The sequence below is a fragment of the Plodia interpunctella genome, chromosome Z, assembly GCF_027563975.2.
Source record: "Plodia interpunctella isolate USDA-ARS_2022_Savannah chromosome Z, ilPloInte3.2, whole genome shotgun sequence".
Lineage (NCBI taxonomy): Eukaryota > Metazoa > Arthropoda > Insecta > Lepidoptera > Pyralidae > Plodia > Plodia interpunctella.
This window is the reverse complement of record NC_071324.2, coordinates 4,004,880-4,021,261: the sequence shown is the minus strand read 5'-3', so window position 1 is coordinate 4,021,261 and position 16,382 is coordinate 4,004,880. Positions and strand designations below refer to the sequence as shown.

The 16,382-nt window shown below is 33.1% G+C and overlaps 1 protein-coding gene across 2 annotated transcripts in view; it reads right to left on the bottom strand.

Moving 5' to 3' along the window:
* The window catches only part of LOC128683127 (uncharacterized protein), a 99,427-nt gene extending 83,354 nt beyond the window's left edge, over nt 1-16,073 (bottom strand). Inside the window, exon 1 of one of the 2 annotated variants that reach the window (XM_053768399.1) lies at nt 15,972-16,073. The gene's annotated coding sequence lies outside the window, so the exon portion shown is untranslated. The remainder of the gene's footprint in view (nt 1-15,971) is intronic. The other variant, XM_053768398.2, reaches the window with a different exon arrangement.
* Between the last annotated feature and the right edge of the window lie 309 nt (nt 16,074-16,382).

Here is a 16,382-nt window from a genome sequence, read left to right as displayed (position 1 = left end):
GCGTTATTTTAATAGGATTTCAATACAAATTGAATTTGTCCTGAAATCCTACTAATGTGTGTATTATTGTTACTCTTTCACGCAAAATCTACGGAACGCATTGTTGTGACCTGGAAGCTCCGGGGCGGAGCTAGTACTTATATAGTGTACATATATTATGTAAATGTAATATTGCTTTATGACGATTGGTCCAGAATAAAACCACTCCTATCCATATCCTCCTGTGAATGTCATATGAAGCAATAGTAGCATTCCTTAAGAGGGTTGACGTAATGCAGGCGGCTGTTGTAAAAATTAAAGACGAATATCGAAATTGTTAGGTTTATTTTTTACATGAAACCGCTTCGCGCTTCCCGACGTTACTGCCCCGAGCGCAACCTAGAGTAAACCTATGAAAGATGTAATATTTCTGTGAGACAATTTCCAATACAAAAACTGAAATCTGCAAGTCCATTCCAGGCACAATATTGTGTGCAGTATTTATTTAGAACAGTTTTCCTTCACGCTCCTGTTGGCCTCGTCTAACAGCTTATGATGGCTCCAGGTCCGAGATGATATTTATGAACCATTCTCTTATTCAAACTTTGGAGTGAAATGAAGACTTGTATCTTGAATATTATGCGGGTCTTGATGTTAACTTTAGCACATTTTATCTAAACGTCAGCGGCCCACCAGTTAAAAACCACGTCAAATTTCAACCTAAACTAACCCTAAATAAAAAAATCACACGCTAACACTATTTCTAATAAACAATGAGAACGGTGAAAATATTTTTTCATAAAATTATGTACTTTATACAAAAAATATTTTTACATAGTATTATTTTGTATTTATAACGGCTTTGTATGGTCCTAATTTTATTTCTATAAACTTGGCATAATTTGCCAAAGAAAATACAATTTAAGTACAATAAAATTGATGCAAAAGTTTGTCCCAGGACAGGTTTGGACAGGTTTCCTTTTACGAACACGAGTAGTTTGGAGAGTCCCACTCGTGAAGTGGATTGGACGCTGATAGTCCGAGAAAAGTTCAAGTGAATATGACAGTCGAACTCAAAGGAAGTCGAATTTAAGTGGCCAAAGTTACAATCATACATTGTTCACCGAGAAATAAATGAGTGTCATAGCGTCTTGGATCGCAAATACACGAGTTGTGAATTATACTTTATTTCGAGTGATAAAAAATATATACAATAACGATAATAAGTAAAAACGGGTTGCACTCCGGGAGTGACAGAAGTGAAAACTTGAATGTTAACGTTGTGCATTTTTGACGTCTTACGAAATTTCAATCAGGTCACGTGTCCCTGACGCGAGTTTTAACATTTTTTACCCATCACAAAAAGTCCACAACGCCGCTCAAGAAGTTTTCACTTCAAAAATAGAATAACATTTAATTTATAATACATAAATGCGTGTAAAAAAATTTACTTTCTGCCAGTTTGCATTATTGCTGTCATTAAATATTGGATCTGTCTAAATGACGTTTATGTGCAGGTCCACATTTATTTCGACCGGGTTATAATTTAAGTATATAACTCTCAAGAGAACAATGGATTTTCATCATGGAATGCGGAGTACCTACTAATTCCATGATTTTCATACAATTTTTCAGGCCGGTTTTTGTTTGACTACAATTACTCTCTCACATAAAAGTTGAAACTTGGAATTTCATTCTTTCAGAGTTAGATGTCGCATAAAAAATCGTTTACATTTAGAGTCAGTTGCACCAGTCGATATTAACAATGACTTTTACCTGTGCGCAACTGACGTTTAGATATAATGGCTAATGGGATGTTTTTCTATACACAAATAAAGTGTGAAGGTAGTGAATTTTTTTCAACACCTTAAAAATTTGTGTAAGGGCTCAGTGAAGGTGGGTAAGTCGTGAAACTGCCACTGATATGTAATTCTATGGAACAGCTTTTGCGGCTGGCAACAGGCTACATTTTACTAGCGCAAAATTGGTTTCATAGAAATTAATTGAAAACAGCGAATCTGCGGCTGTCGTCGACTGCGTCCTCTGCATGTCGCCTGCTTCCGCTCTTAGATAAAATTGCTGACTTGTGTTAAGATAAGTAGGTGTTATTCAACTTTTATAATTAAATCATAAAATAATAAAATTTATTTTAAAATCCCAAACCGAATCGCACCCGTCGTTGAGGTTAATCTCAGGTTAATATAAGTCCGTGCTACAGATATTCTTCAAAACAGGTACCAAAATTGATTTGTTTTTATGTAAATATTATAGTTGATGCGTATTTATTGTAATAAAATAAAACAGTTATTCACTACAGAATTTATTAAACAGAATTCAAGTCAAACAGAAATTATTAATTTGGTTGCTCTATCAGATTCTATGAAAAACTTTCAACTAAAATAAATTGAATAACTCAACTAAAATAAACTATCAACTAAAATATTTTGCAGCAAACAAATTTGGACAAATAGAAATATTTAGTAATTATTTCGGAAAAAAAATTAAATCACAACCACATTTATAAAAAATCATTTGAACGCTAAATCTAAGTTTATTACAAAATCATTGAAGATGATAATGATATTTATTTTTTATTTGTTTTAGTGAAAACAACATTTTGCTAATAACAAAATTTCTAAGCATACAAAAGGTTTTAATCAATGTACTTAATTATAATATATAATAATAAGAGTATGTATGTGCGATTATGAATTTAAATTAGTGGTAAGTATATGATCAGCACTCAGGCACCCAACACGCAAAATGTAGTCTAATATAACTTCATTTAGTTTAACACAAATAAATAATAAATATTTTTTTAATAATAAATAATTTTTAATGAGCCAATAATAAGATTAAGATTTACAGATATTAAAGGTAGCAATAGTGTGAACTCCTTATCCCGATCCAATCCTTGAATATCTCCGAACTATTCCGAACACAAGTTTCTTGTGCAAATAACAAACAAATTTATTAAATTGGAAAGAGAACAATGAAGAACTTTTAATTATCCGTACGAATACCATAAAACAAATTCATTATAAATATGCAACACATTGCCGTGTAAACTTCAGTCACGCAACAAGATTCCTTACTATTAATGACTTTAAAAACTTAACTCATTCTTTTATAAACTTGGTTAGGTAAAGACTTTTTTCTGGAAATATAATACAATACAATACAATGCTTTGAACTCAAATTCATTCGGTTGTCAAATTATTTCCAAAACATCGAAACAAAAATATTTATCTTTGATGACTGAAGAAAATGCTAACAGCGATAATGACGCCTTTTGCACATAAATTTGCAATTTACCAAAATTTTTACTGTGTAGGTACAATAAAGGGTTATAGCATAATATTGTATGCGGGCCCTACGCGGACATAGCCACAAATGCCACACATGAAGTATAAAGAGATAATTTGGGCTCAATGAGCTGAACAAAAGGAAAAGACAGATGGAATTAACAAAACAGGTATCTTTGAGGTTATAATCAAGCTCGTTAGCCGACATAGTGAAAGATTTCATGAAATTCTGGCATTAAAGAACTTATTGGGAGTTTCATGCTGGTCGGGGAGCGCATACAAAATATAAAATTGTCGAGAAGATAATATTTTTCAACCGTTGACTCTGTCTACCTCGTACAGGGACAAGACGTACTGTATCTATATCATTAGGATCCCATATTATGATAAGACAGTTCTAATTTATTTATCAGTAAACAAATGCTTTATAAAGTACCTACTCATACCAGCTGGGTTATGTATTGTATACGGCGAATGTCACTTTCAGATGTTTCACATGTTTAACTGAAGTAGGGCGCCGTGATATCACTAATACGCAATGCAGAACTTGTTATTTAATAGGTATAGCAAAAATATATATTTGTCTTTAGGTGGACTAAATACCTATTTACCTAAATTTTTACCTAAATTAGAACCAAGGACTGAAAATTGATCTTAAGTTTGTGGTAGATATTTTATGGATCTCTTAAAGCATACAAAATGCCTTAAAGTAATATACTATACTGTACAGTATGCTAGTTATGGCATAATCATTTTTAAATGTGACATATATTACGAATCCACTGAAATATATAGATTAATGCATAAAGATTAACTTTTTGGTTTGTGATTTTGTGTGAAAGCAGAAAATGTGTTAAACTTTTTTTTTTTTTAAGTTGAAAATCGAGCCCCTAGACCAAATTATAGCAATTTATTCCTTAGATGGGAAGCTAATTAAGAAACCAAGTATTGCAAACAATGTTTCAGTAATGGCAAGTTCATATCGCAGTGTCTAAATACATGTTATTTTTTTATCGTATGCTTTGTTATTAGCTTTTGAATTCAATACAGATTATTGTTTTTAAGTGTTATATACTTAGAATGTTTATTCATATTTCACAGTACTGAATTTATATGTAAATCAAAGAAGGCGACCATTCAAAGAAGGCGCTCAATATACCTATTGAAGAATATTTCAGTTCAATGTCTCAAAAATTGTTAATAATATCGATATGTCGCATATTGAATATTGTATCAAATTCTTGTGTTCGCGTCATCGCATCGTTATGTTCGTTGATATTTGCTACGCGGTGTCTACGAGCGCCGTAGCAGGTCTACGATCAAAGCTACGACATATCATTGGCTACGAGACGCTACGTCTGTACACATTTTCTCAGCATATTGCTTGCAAAGATATGAAATAAATTTTATAGAGAATATGCAGGTCCTATATGACTTCATCTAATACGACTCCATCTACCGGTAACCGACGCTTGTTTATTCTTGTCATAAACATGATGAAAATATTCCCTGTTAAAGTGTGAACTTGTAAAACTAATAACACAAGCACGTAGTGCACATGGTATCGTGTGGTTCTGCTCTAGAATATGACCAGTACATATACTCACTTGGATATTGTAAGAGGCCTTGGCAGAATGGCAAATAGCATTCTCTAGGAGGTTTGACGTCCAAAACTCCGTGAAACTTTGAGTTAAGTTTGGTAAATAGAATTAAAAATTTATGGAATTTTGGACGTGAATACAACTGTTTTGTTCGAAGCCCTTTTAGCTGCCATGTTTCCATATTGTTCACACGTAATATTCACATTTAGTGAACTCGAAACGACACAAAGGCGATATTCTATCAAGCGAGATGGCATTGTGTCAGACCGCATCTGTTCAGACAATACTAGTATCAAGTCCTGTTTGTGACGCGGCGCATCGCACGACACCGATCACACACATAATATGGCAACTTACAGAGCAATTATTAACTATCTTGGCGAGAATGTTCGGCACATGCATGTTGCAGAATTCTCATATCAACTATAATTTTAATTTAGTATATCTTTTAATAAGCAAATTTTTTGACAATTATGAAATTCCGGCTTTGCATGGGTGCAAACATGTTATATACATTTAAATATTCCTTTTGAATCACTCGTTTTATTTAAAATAAAACAACATATCGGGGGTTGCGTAGTTTAAAATCTAAGCATGCATAGGGAATAAAAGAGAGGGCGGCGAGCGACTTGATTTTATACTATGTAATGTTAATGATGATAAATAATAATGATATGTTTGTGCATTTTGTTAAAAGACACACATTTGTTAGTTGACTTTATCAAGAAAAGGCTGCAGTGAAGATTTTTGTTTGTTCTTCACCTGCACTTTGAAAGTGCCGACTTTAAAATTTACTCAAAACTAACTGCGGAGTAGACTTAAAAGTTTTAAGTAAATTGTAACGTTAGTTAGTTAGTTACGGATATCAGCATTAATAAAAAAAATACTATCAATTCACGGTTCAACCGCGGTGGTGGTCAAGTGGTTAGAGACCGTCTGTCTGTGATCGAATTGTCCTGGTTCGAATCCTATTCGTGCCATAAAAGTTTCAATACCAATCTGATTCATGTATGTAGTTCGTTGAAGGGTTGAAACCTGCATACTGGTTGACAGTTTAACTGGTTGACATCACTCACACACTACACTAGACACGGTAAGTAGTCGAAAAATGTCATGTCAAATGCCCTCAGGCGACTAGAATAAACCCTGACATCGGTGTTAGCAATTAACACACTAGAAAAGAAAAGAAGAGAATGATTCAACCTGACTTGTGATGAGCAATCCGCGCTGAACCTAGGTTTCCATTGTTCCCTCCTATATTTTTCATTATAAAAGAGACTTGCAAGTTAATTTCGTTGGGAAATGTTCCGGGGACGGGAATCGATAAGGAAAGCAATATAGACTTGTTGCAAACGACTGAAGTTATTCCGGAATACCCGATCTAACGGTGGAGGCGTTCAAATAACATTGTTTTAATAGATTTTTCGCTTACTTTTGCAATAATGTTACTCAAATATTATCGTTCCTGTAAAATTAATATCGCCATCGAATTTTTTTTTTCATTTAGTAGCTTTGAGTGATAATTTACACTAACTTATATGAAACCTGTAAGTGGGTTATGACTGTACATAGGAGATATTAGAGAAAATCAATTATGGTGTCTTTATTTGACTAATAGAAGCCAAAACATTTTATTTTTTATTTTTTTTTGTCTAAATTATTTATTTACCTATGTTTTTAAAGCACTGAGACTTCATGGGATTTTCAGTTTCACCGGTGGTTTATAAGTTAATATTTACTTAAGTAAAACACAAGTAGCTTAAATTTAACATACGCTGTGTGAATGTAAATAGTGTCAGAATAATTATGTAGGCACACGTTTTGCGGTGGGATCTCGCTTGTAGCTTTATTGGAGAATTTGTTAACGTTACAAAAAAGGTTTTTGATTTTAAAATTTTAGATGTCCTCGAAAATTTGTATGGTGTTAACAGCGGCTCGGATTCTACGTACTCTATAACAGTAATTAAGTTATATATGAGCCTTTATATGTTTAATAGTAAATGAGCTTTGCTTCCGTGATCGAGTACGGGTTTTCGGGATAAAAAGTACCCTATGTGTTATTCCAGGTTATATTCTACCCGTGCGTGTATCTCTCAAAATAATAAGTTCATGAGTTCTATTAGGACGCAACGAACTCCATCTTTTCACATTCTCATATTTTCTTATTATTCTAGCGACTGCCAGCAATTTCACGTGAAAATATTTTAATTTTAATTTATTTCTAATAAAACAAAAATAAAAAATGTAATAAAAAACTTAGTACATAAAAAAAAAAGTGAACGAATTTTGCGACGTACAAAATATGCACAAAGATTAAATCCAATCATTCGTTCCCAATTAATTGCCATGTTACATTTTTTTATTGGATAACAGTAAATGGAAATATAAATGACATTTTTGTGAATTCCAAATTGGAGGTGTTCTTTTTTCTTTTTTACTTTTGTCTTTTATTATCATGTCATCAAGCCAGCTTTATTCAAAGTATATAAACCATTCATCAACAAATTCAATCGACGTGTAGACGAATGATCGAAATACATTTATGCATGAACAGAAACCATTTACATGACGTCAATTTGGCCGCAGTTACCAGTTAAATACCTCTAGGTGTAGTTAAAGCCAAATCGGACTAACCACACTCTGTGGAGCACTATATATCGTTCTATTTAGCATACGCTCGTTTACTACAAGCGTAGAAATTACAACTTATATTTTATATGTAGACATATGGCAATCTATCGTATGAGGTGATTAAGGATTTTTAAAACCCTTGATAGGCAACAACAGCATTCTTCAATGGGGTTATAGTTAAGCAGATGGATGGTCGTAAAATTACAATCAGATTATAAATTATTTTTAAAATGTATCAACACTCGTCTATTATAAAATAAACTACTATGAAACTCGTCTACCTACTATAATAATTTTATTCAGTTTATTGCGAGTCATTCATTTTTCCACAGAGGACAAATCCGACATCTTAAGAGTGTACAAAAAAGCAATTGATTCTGTGCATAAAACATTGCCTCTGGACTCGGTCGGCACTAAAGTAATTCTGTAAAAGGTGAGAAAATCGCCCCATTCAGTCAATTAAGCTCCGTTTATCCTTATACCTACTCATACATTTTGTACCGAAACAAGAGGAAAATCTTGCTAAAAAAATCATTTGTATAACCCAATAAAATTTGTCGGCGAACCAATATTAATGAAATACATTAAGAGAATATTAGTTTGATGGATTTTTTTTAGATTTAGTTGTGATAGAAGGGTTCATAAAAGTGATAGAAGGGAAGTTTTATTTCGGATTATAGTTCTATTTAATTGCACCGTCATTTTCTTATAAGAGATCGCATTAGTTATATGTTCATCTTTGAGCCATTTTATTCCCCAACCTTGTATATTAATGTAACAAATTTATTATTGCGGAATATTAATATAGACAATGGATACTAATTAATAAGTACTAATTAATTCCTACTCTACGAAATGTTCACTTAGGTTTGCACTCAAGAAAATAAAATAGAATAGAATAGAACATAAGATCGTGAAATACTAACGTGATGTGTTAAACAGAATCGGATGAGCTTCGCTCGGAGACATAAATACGCGCTCGTGGTCTTTCGTTGATTATCTAACGGTGTTGCAATTAACACTACTTTAGACTGAGATTTACTATCACAGTCTAAAGAGGTGTTAATGGCAAAAGGTACCTAGGTGCCTGCACTAAGCGCTTTGGTTTTTGTGGAGTAAGTGGTTTGGTTATAGCAGGTCTCTGTAATGATATTAGCGTTATAGACGAAAGATGCAATTTGCTGTGCAGCGCAAGTCGCCTATTACTTGCTGCCCATTTGTCAGCTTGCTGGTCAGCTGAGCTGAGAGTGAGTATTACACAGAATATCGGTCGTCACACTGGTTAACAGCGGTCGATGTGAGCAATGTCAAGGAGACTGTACAATATAGTGCCATATAGTGCCTTGCCTGTGGAACAAACGGTAATACAATCACGGTAATTTCGAAATTCGCCACAATCCCCTTTTATTCAAACATGGTATATTATGCTTTTTATAACAATATACATGAATTTATTTTTCGACATTACCGGCTTAATTTTTACACCTCTGTTGTTTTACATAACAAGAGGTCAAACATTGACGACCTCTGTCGCCTAATAGTCAACATGCCAGTCACGTCGATATGGAAAGTTATCTTTTTAAATATTTATATACATGTTATAACATTTTGTATCGCACTCAAGTTAATCATATAAGTAGCATAAGTCTCGAACTTACTTTGGGGTAACTCAATGTGCGTGATTTGTCCATAATATATAATTAAATAAAAAAATATTGGAAATTCCATTTTCTGTTGTTGTTGACTTTTTGTCATAATTATGTGCGTTTTTATACCTAATATCGCACAAAAAATATGAATTGTTTTTTTGTTAAATCTTGAGAAATACTTTGGAAAACATGATTCTTCCCCAAATGATTTTATAATTGCTAGATTACAATTGATTTTATAATCAAAAAGGTGTAAAATCAAAATTTTTCCATAGATAAAAAAAAAATGTTTTTTTCGAAATGAGAGAAAAAATAATTCAAAGAAAATTTTAATCAAATACTTCCTAATAGTCGGTAGATAGCACATTTAATCATAATGTGAGTTGTTTGATAAATTAGTTTTTCAGTGATCGTGACACACGCAAATATGCATTTACGTTGGCATGAAGATTTACGCCCGGTTTACGCCTGGACGGCAACTTATCTGTCAACACACGTATTCGAGGGGTTTGTAATGAGGGTTTAATGGTAAAGGATTAGTAAGGTTAAGGTACTGATCGATGAAACCTGATGAAGTGTTTAAACACAATAGTAGCAAGTTTAACCTCAGGCTGCGGTGCATCACAGCCGCGAATACAAGCACCAATCTATAATGTAAAACATGAAGTAAAAATAAAAAAGGGACGCCATATTGCATTTCCTCTAACAAAAGTTGTATGATACAACGCGGGGTTAAGACAGACGAGTGGGGACAACCTGGCTCTACCCCTTTCCGATCGGAAATTGAAATAAAACTATTGATGTGAAAAAAAACTTCAAAAATTGCTTGATAATACACAGATTTACATCAAAACTGTCATCATAAATTATATTCGTTTCTGATACCTATTATATATTCGGCGAGTCCCGGAGAAAAGACTCGCCATGCTCGACTCTGGATAATAATAGGGGTTCTATTGTACAAGTACCTACTGGTTTGTTATTTACTCAAGACGACTGGTGACTGACAGATAAAAATATTATTATCCTGAGAGCTGACCCGACGAACTAACTTAGCGAAGTAGCACTGTGCGACGCTATGCCTATATACTAGGTGAACCCCGGGGCTTCCTTCCCGTGGGCATTTCGAGATAAAAAGTATTCGAGTAAAAGTATTGTTCTAGGTTACATTCTACTCGTATACCAAATTTCTTAATAATCCTTCCGGTCGAAATTGCGTGAGAGAGTAACAATAAAGTAGGATAGGATTTCGTCGACAGCACAGGTCATACGAGCTCAAAAGGCACGTATGTTGTCCCATCACGCAGCCTTATTGCATTTGTAGCTCAGTTAGGACTTCGAGCGAGCATCACTGGACCGTATTATTCAAAGCCTATTATTAGAAACATGTGATGTCATTGAAAATAAAGATACTTTTATGTCAACTCAAATGAGAAATTACTGGATATGGACAGTATAGGATTTATCACAATTATATAATTAAGTGGGGGTGGGGGTATTTATGGAAAATGAGAGGAGAGGCCTTTGCCCAACAGCGGGACTCATCAACAGGCTAATAAAAAAAAAAGATTTATATACCCATAGAAATATTTTTTCGACCATTGTATACAGACTTCAGTAGCGGCCGGTCGCCTTGCACAGCGGCCATGATGCCGGGTTGCTACACCGATACACTATAAGTTAACTATAGGAGTATAACGTTAGAAAAACGCAAAAGTACGCCATTTTGATTATACGTCAGTGACCTGCTAAAGTTAACGTAATATTTTACGGTGCAACTAAGAGTAACATAAGCAGAAGCAGCGCTTTGCGAGCAAAACCGCAGGCAACAGCTAATAATTTTAGGAAGGTGATTACACAGGTCACAACTATATTTTACAACGAGGAAAATCTACTGAGCTGCAAGATTATCATAAGTTATGACTTAACTCTGAAAAAAGGCAAGGTAAGGTAGAGAGTACCTACTGATGTCACAGAGATAGGCGAAGTTCACTTTGTCATTCTTAATACCGGTACAGTAATTCAGATGGTAAAAAGTAAAAAAAAAACTCGCAAAGAATCATTTTCAATTGATTTTTTTAAGTGAAATAGTATCATGTACAGTCGGCTGCAAAAGTCCACTAATATTTTTGAACTTTTTTCCTTCAAAAGTATGACAGGACTGTTGCAGGCGACCGTACTTATTTTATGTTGTTCTATTGATATCAATAAAGAGTGCAATATAAAAGTTTTTTAGCAAAAGTCACTAAGAGTGGGTTGTTACTACAAATTAATATTGACATGGGTTAGGTAAATATGGATATGGATTTATATTATACGGAGGTTAAAGTCAATGTCAAAGTTGACTGGTGCACCCCAATTTAGTAAAATATACTTATTCTGAAGAATTTGTGGAAATTAGTTTAAAAACGAAGGCTGGAAGTCGTTTGAATGGCGGGCGAAACGTTTGGTCAATGTCGTTCGGGCTTTGGTGTGTAAATATAGTACACTGCGAAAATATGGATGCTTGGACCGAGTAAGAGTTTCAATAATGGATTGACATTTATTTATTTAGTCATACGAATATGGCATTATATTGAGTCGCCGTTACACTTATAACTATCATAATGATAATAGGATTGATATTAGAAATAAAATACAGATCCTTAATTATCTTTCAATTAATAAAATCATTACACGTTAAATATATTTCCTGGATGTCATTGTCCTCGCCATTAATTTCGAAATGAATTAATTCTCCGTCCTTAGTGATAAAGCTCGGTTCGTTTGTAAATTATTTTTAGATTTTATCGCATTATGTCAAACGCTGCGGGTGGATTTTATAATTAAACTAGCTTTAGCCCACAACTTCGTATGTGAGTAAAATCCGTTTCAGGAAATCCCTTCTTTGTGCTTCCATACACTGTCCTAGGAACCTCCAAACCACCACCAAATTTCAGCTTTCTACTCCCAGTAGTTTCGGCTGTACGTTGTCTGTCTATCAGTCAGTCACTCAGTAACGGAAGAGTTTTATATATATTGATGATTTTGATTTAATGATATGACTATGCTGCTTCTGCTTAGTAATGACACAAGTAGTGTATGATGTTATCAACGATTGTCATATAACTAAGAAATGAAGAAAAAAAGAAAATGTAGAAAATCCTGGGCTCCGACACTTCATGGCCGAGAAACTAGGAAAATGCTCAAATGAAAGCGAGAAGTAGTACCTAGTAAGCAACTAAACATATTCGATTTTTATTATAAAAAAATAATGAACCTAACCACTTCATTCTCTGTCATTCCATTCTTCAATCACGATAATCAAGACCTTTTTTATACTGGCCGGAGTTATATAATTTCGTATATATGAATATAAATTCAAGTTGATGTTATTCTCGAACAATATTTTAATAAACTTTCTGGGAATCGTTTTTCTGGCTGGGAATGGCCTTGTCGAGTCATAAGTTTCTTTACCGGAGTTATTAATAAAATAGTCTAGGGAAATGAAATATTTTTAAGGTACAGAAAAATATATATAGGTTTATATATAAAACAAATAACAATGTCTCAGTTCGCCACACTTGGTTTTCCTGTGTCGTAGTGAAAATTGATCAAAGTCGATTTTGTACTCTGTCATCCTCATCAGTGAGTATCACGTTATAATTACGTTAATTCAAATTTAAGCGCAATTAATGATTTTCATTTTGGGAATATAAAAATAAAAAATTAACCCAAAAATCATTAGACATAGTGTCACAATACAGTTTTAATTTGATTTATCTTTTTAAATTAAATTGATTGTTTTTTTTTTTAATAATTGAAGAACAAAAAATTTATCAGGCAGTTTCTATTTTAAGTATTTTTTAAATTAACTTATTTATTTATTTTAGAAAAATGTAGCATGAGAAAAAGAAATAGGTACAGTAATGAAAAATTTTTGGTCTGCGGAAACACATCATAACACGACGCGAACGTTCGAATTGCATTGAATCTATTTGCATAGGAACCGATAATAAATTCATCTACATAGGTCCCGACGGAAGAGTTTTCACTATTTCAAGTAAAAATATAACTAAATATACTCGCGAGGATTCAACCACTTGACACAAATATCTCCAATTCAGTCAATTCATATACGAGCAGCGACGAAATATGCTTCTATTTTTATTTACAACTCTGTCTCGAGCGTCCAGTATAAATTTTATCTTTATGTATTTCATGAAAAATAATTTTCTTGTTTCATGGACAATTGGACATTGTTCATGGACAACGTCATGTGGCTCCTACCACGGTATTCGGGGCAACCCGCGTAAATCCTTAAACGAGGTTGGATGTGTGAGCAATCAATCAGCTGCGATTTGCGACATCGTCCGTTATCATCTACAATGTTTGGGTGCACGAGTGAAACATGTATTCCCAATTTTTAGGTACCTCCCTCTTAAAGTAACCAATATTGACTGGCTTTTTATTGAAATACACACTTTTAGTCTGTCTGTTTTTCTGTCCGTTTGTCTATCTATTTATCTCTGAATATAAAATGGGGTTCCCATGAAACTTTAGATTTTGTGAATGGCTTTAAAGATTGTATACTTGATGACATAAAACGCGGGACGTAAGGGAAGTAAACTAAAAAATCTTAATTTATTAGTAGCGGGAAATGGAATGGATAAAGTCTTGCGACGCGGGATAATAATGCCTGGATTTTATGTGCATGTCATACGGAGTACATTTTTTTTCTAATTAATGTATGCATGCTAAGCCGCAAAAAAGTAACAAAAATATAAATATAAAAGCAAAAAAAAAAGATAATTTATTTCAATAAATGTTTTTAAATCGCATTATGCGACCTAGGCGAAGAATTCATACATCATATAATAATTAATTAAAATTTTTCTGTTCGTCGCCTGACTGACAGTCAACGCACAGCTGAAATTCACTGAATGTAGAGGTTGAAAATATGATATGTACTTAGTTAAATATGATAAGTACTTCAGTAATTTTAGCTATTCTTGGGGAGTTTGGACTTGGTGATCTTTATCACCAAGTAAAGATTTCCCTAAATTATGTATGCGCATACGATGTCGCGAGCAAAAATTAGAACAATCACAAAGAGAAGTTCGCGCAGCGTCGCAATTTTCATAATACAAAACGAAAAATTCCAAATCTGTTTGTACAAAAAGCTATCAAAGTTGAAATAACTAGTGTTATGCAAAAAAAAATTAAAAGTCGGTATAGGTACAGATGATATAAGAATTCGATTTTCAAATTTGCAGAAATATTCTTTGAACTTTCGAAAAATTTAATATGCCTTCCTTTTTTCGATTTTTTAGTTTAAAATCATTTAAACCCGGAATATTATTAATTCAATAGTCTTTTTCTCTTGAATTTCCAATAAAACATTATATTTAAATGGTTTCGATTATTATAATTTTTTAAATTGCTTTAAAATGTATTCAAAACAACGTGCCAAATAGATTCTGAGCGAAGGATGCCACCTGTTGGGTTGCAACTTGTAGAAGTCAGCCTCAGCCGAAAAAGCAATGAAACGGATTCATGGGAAAAACGTCTTTATACTAAATTATATTGGACAACATTAAAATTGGTTTAATCATTCCAAGAACAAGGCTGAAATGACCATTTTATGGTATTTGACAAGAAATGGAAAGAAAAATAAAGTAGAAAAAATTACGGAAGGCTTTACGAAAACTAGTAAAAAATAAATTTTCAATAATTGATCATGTAATTACTTCATATACAGAAAATAGTAATTAGGTAGCATATTGAATTAAATGGAAAATACAATATTTTATTAATATCGGATTTTAATTGAATAGTTATGGGAAATGACGTGGATAACATAATTTCTCATAACTATCATTTTATGGTACAATGTGATGAAGTCAAAATTTAATTTCCGTAACGAATGTATAAGAAAATAAGTTATAGCCGTTTAAACACCGTACAAATTTCTGTCATTAACCTAAATGTTAATTTTTATTAATTAATATATATTTCAAATATAAGAATAATTACCTACGTCTAAATTCTTTAATAAAATATAAAAAGTATATTTTAATACAGAATATTTTTTGTTCATATTTAAGTCGTCATATGTAATAAAATTGTTGATTTTTGAGTCAAGCCTTCATATATTTTCAATTTAAAGACGTACGTATATCTACATTTAAATTATGTCGCGCATAAAAATACAAAGGTACAATACACAAAATCCGTTGAAAAATCTGCTTAAGTAATAAAATATCGTCGCCACAGCGCTGAAATAACAGACATCTTCAGAGTACGTAACATTTTATAACCTCAAAAGTAATATCGATAAATAAATCCAAATTTATATTCGCACCAAATTTATTCATTTGCTAATAAAAATGAGACACTTTTCACAAAAGTTTTTTACCAAAATAAGTTTGTATTGTATATTTTCCATAGTAAAACCTCGACAAAAGAACCTCGCGTTTACCCTAAATCTTCAAAAGACTAAAAATAGAATTACGTAAATATAGCAAATCGTTCTATCAACAAACCATTCAAATTAATTTAGCTGTATTCATAAAACCACTTTAGAATTTATTTTATCAGCAAAGAAATAAAATTGGTGTCACAAAAAATACAATTCCGTAATATTTTTCACGTAAAAAATTCGTAGCACCTGAAAAAATATTTCCGCCAGCCAGCCAACGAGCAAATTATTAAAGAATTTAAAGCGTTAAATAAAAATAAATAAATGACAGCAATATATAATAACAAAATAAATGAAAAAAATAAAAATAAAATTTCCTGACAAAAGCTGAAAAAGTGATACTCACGCTGACCTTGTGTATTCGTAGTAACAGCGAGTCGAGAGTGGCGCGTCGAAAGCGTGGAAGAGAGCGGGCTCTTTGCGAACGACACGACTGTTCGCCACGGGAGCTCGAAACACACTGCTATCGACCTCCTCTTACCCCCCGGTCTAATACGCCGCCGCGCCCGCCCACACCGCACTGCCAAAACGCTAGGAACCTTTAACAATTCATCTCTCATTATCCTTGCCTATGCGATCGATGACACGTGACTCAGATTCACTTAGATCCTTAGATCCTTTTCATTTGTCTTGCGTCTGGACCACCTTTTACCAGATCCGCAATAAAGGTAAAACAATACTAATTTAAATAACAATCGCCGCCAAGTGATTCAGTTCATCAGAACTTGAAACCGTTGACAGTTCTCTTGAAAAACAA